The sequence below is a fragment of the Acyrthosiphon pisum genome, chromosome X (assembly GCF_005508785.2).
Source record: "Acyrthosiphon pisum isolate AL4f chromosome X, pea_aphid_22Mar2018_4r6ur, whole genome shotgun sequence".
NCBI classification, from domain to species: Eukaryota; Metazoa; Arthropoda; class Insecta; order Hemiptera; family Aphididae; genus Acyrthosiphon; species Acyrthosiphon pisum.
The window spans coordinates 14,033,601-14,037,471 of NC_042493.1; positions in this window are offsets into that span (position 1 = coordinate 14,033,601).

Sequence of the window (3,871 nt, forward strand, 5' to 3'; positions counted from 1 at the left end):
CGTCACATGAGAAATCGAGTGAATATCAAATGTTGTGAAAATATGAATTTCAAACACTCATAAAAATTTAATTTGACTTTTTTGTAAACATTTTTTTTTTTGATAAAGATAGACAATATTATGAGGAGTCTTGTATTACATTTTCAAATCTTAGATTTAAAAAGAAAAATTTTTACGAATTCATAACTAAACATAATTTGCTAATTCTCGTGATTTTTACATATTTTGTCAATTTTTGAACTTTAAATGCTAATAAAAAAAAAACTGTGACTAAAGATTTTTAATATTTTTCAAATATCATTGTAAAAATATAGTAGGAGCCTTGTATTAAATTTTCAAGTATTTTTACTCAACAAATAAAGTTTTATTGACATTCATAAAAAAAAAAACGAATTTAATTGGAAACTGAAAACGTTCCTAAACAGTTCAAAACAAATCAAAATATTTTGAAAATTTTATCATGTATAGAAAATGTAAATATAAATAACCAGTGAAAATTTCATGTATCTACGGTCATTTGTTTTAAAGTTACACCAAAAACCAAAATCAATTTTCTCGAAAACAGGTTTTGCGTAAAAATTCCCATTTTTCCTTAATTTTTTTTTGTTTTTCACGGTGCTTTTGAAAACTACTGGAAAAATTTTACTTTTGACCCCCCCAAAGTACCAATTAGATTCACTCCTATCAGAAAAGATACTGTTGAAGAAAATCGAAGCACTTCTACTGTCCTAAAAGGTGACAGACACAAAAAAAAAAAAAAAATAAAAAAAAAATAAACACACATCATTATAAATCAAAATGAATACATTCATCGTTTCACTCAGAATCTAAAATTAAAAACAAGAAAATTTGTAATTTTGAGTTTGTAAAAATAATAAATCTACTTACAATGACATTATAATAACATTTTTTTGTATGTTATGAGTATTTTAATATTATTGCTATGTTTGTTTTTAGTTTCATATTTATTTTGATTCATATCTTCTTTGATTTTAAATATTTTTTTGCAAAATTTTTTTTTATATGAATTAGACTATGTGTGATGCATTTTTATGAAAATATTTGTTTATAAAAGTTTATTTTTACCTTACCCATATATTATAATTATTTCATTAATTAAACGTTATTTTGTGAACCGATGTAACACAACCAGGATCCTTATATTTGGACCAGAATATAGTTACCTGAATTCGGGCCACCATCGGACAGACGCAGCGGGTGCAAAGATTCCTGGTAATCGGGAAACGTGCGGCACAACTGCACAAGTTTTTGATTAATTGTAGCTCGTATACTGATATAATGACGGCGGCAACAATGCATCAAAATTTGATATTGTGCACAGCGCTGTGTGAAACGTCGACGACAATGGGCATAGTTGTACAATATATACAGAGTTACGTCCGGGTCTATTGTCGAATTTCGGTTTTTGTGTAATATATGTTTATGGCTCGGCACGCAAACGCACTTGCGAGCTGGTCGCTCGCTCACCACTGTCGCACGACCACGTACGGTTTTTTTATTTTTTTATTTTATCATTATTATTATTATTATATTTTTTTAACGGTACCTCCGTCCGTTTCATTTCGTTTCGTTATTGTTGGAATTTAATTTATCGGTGGCTTACCGCGGACGGGCAGCCGAACCGTACAACAATGAGCGGCGGGAAAAAGGAACCAAAACGCGCTCGCACACACACGCACATCGCCGCCGCGGTTGTTACTTATTATATTAATATTATATTATGTATACGGTGTACACATATTATTATAGGCAGACGTTCGGTACAGGTACGGAGGAGTAAAATACACAAACGAGTAAAAAAAAATAAAAGGGAATAACTCGGTTATACGGTCTTATAATAATATATACGTCGGCGACCATATAGGTGTATAAATATATAATATACGAATATTATTGTAACTTATATATTATACTAATAATATGTTTTATAATAGGTACCTATACCTATATGTATATGCGGTGTGGCTGGTCGCCGTTTCCTAAATAATAATAATATTATAATATTATAGTTACACGCATATATACACCCGTCGTATATATTAATATATTATTATATAAGTTACCATATACAGTATAATATTATAATTTTATATTATTATGCAGATACGGCTATGGAACGCGTACCTATGTAGTGTGGCGTTTGATGGGCTTCTCCGTGGCCGGGCGTATATTATGTGTGTCGTACACCGCACTGATGCAGTGCATTTACGCGCATCGTATAATATTTCAGATTATTTCCGTTATGTTTAATAATTTTTTTCCCGCTATTTTTTACTCGGCGTTTCGAAAGATATATTTTAGTTAATCTGTCCACGTACTTATAGGTATAATATTACTATCGGTATAAATTGATTTTTTAATTATTATTTTTTGTCGCTGATTGGTGTGCAATTAAATTTCTAAATGTACATAGGTATAGGTTTTATATTTTATATTTGTGAAATTTTACGACCGTACTGTATATTATTCTAGATTTCTATACTCAATACAACTTTTTTAATTCCAATTTACTTATTTTCTAAATAATTTGCGAAAAATATTATTTTGATGTATATAGGCTCTATAATTTCAGTAACAATGAGTGCAGATTTTCCTAGGATATAAGTATATAACCATAACGAAATATTTTTCTGGTTTCTACTAATAAGTAAATCAAATTTCTCGAACAGGTGTTGGAAGATAACGCTAAAGGCCCTATATTAATTTGTTAGTAGTGCAGGTGTCTTAGATAGTTAGATATAAAAATTTGGAACCCGTTTGTGTTTTACACATTTTTTATCATATAATTTGTATTTTCATACCTATGTTTAAATAATAAATAATATGTCTAAGTGGATAAGTGGATTGCACATTATATCGTTATAAGCTTAGTATAAGAATGATTATTTTTGAACAAATATTATAGTTAATTTATAGCCATTCTTTCATCATCATTTAGTTACAATACAATATACAAGTCAAGTATATATTGTATATTTTACATATTTTGTTCCTATCAAAATCAGTATTATGTGCAGAATGCACAAGCTTGAAAGTTCCAACTACATAAACAAGGTTTTTATTTATTATGAGCCTTAACCTAACCTAACCTCGTACTTATATTAGTAATTCCTGAAATAAGTAATATTTAAAAAAATATATTTTAGATGAAAATTACGTTAACACCTATATAATGTAATATTGCAATCATTCAAATTTCGAAACCTCTGACAACATGATATTTATATTTATTAAAAAAATTAATTCAATAATACTTATTACAATTTTACACTTTTGAGACCTGCTGCAGATTTTAGCAAACATGAATGGTCATTATCAATACTTTCATGAAAATGTGTGAATTTATCGATAAAACGACAACATAAAACACCCCTCGTGTAAATATTATTATAATATCATCATATTATGCCATCGTGTCTATATGTTACACGTTTAATATTTTAGCGCAAAACGTGCAAATCGTATAATATATAGGTAGTGGTGTATCTCGTTGCGCCTGATATTTTTTTCTCATCAGGGAGGGATCGCCGGTTCGTACCTATACATGCGTATTACGCAGCATGATAACATGTATATATTATATAACTATGGCGTGGGTCGAGATTCTAGCGGTGAAGGGGAGCGGGGAAATATAATATTATGACGAAAGAGAAAATTAATATAATATAGCGATGGCGGTGGCCCTCACAACGCGCCGCGCGAAGGTATTACGGCTCGCGGTCGAACGGACGCCGTAATGGGAAAATTACCGTAGCGTGGCGGCGGTGCAGGAGCGTACCCGAAAATTTATCGTGCGGGATGGCACGTTAACGGGGGAGGAACGTTCGAAAATCCCGGAGCTGCGCGTCCT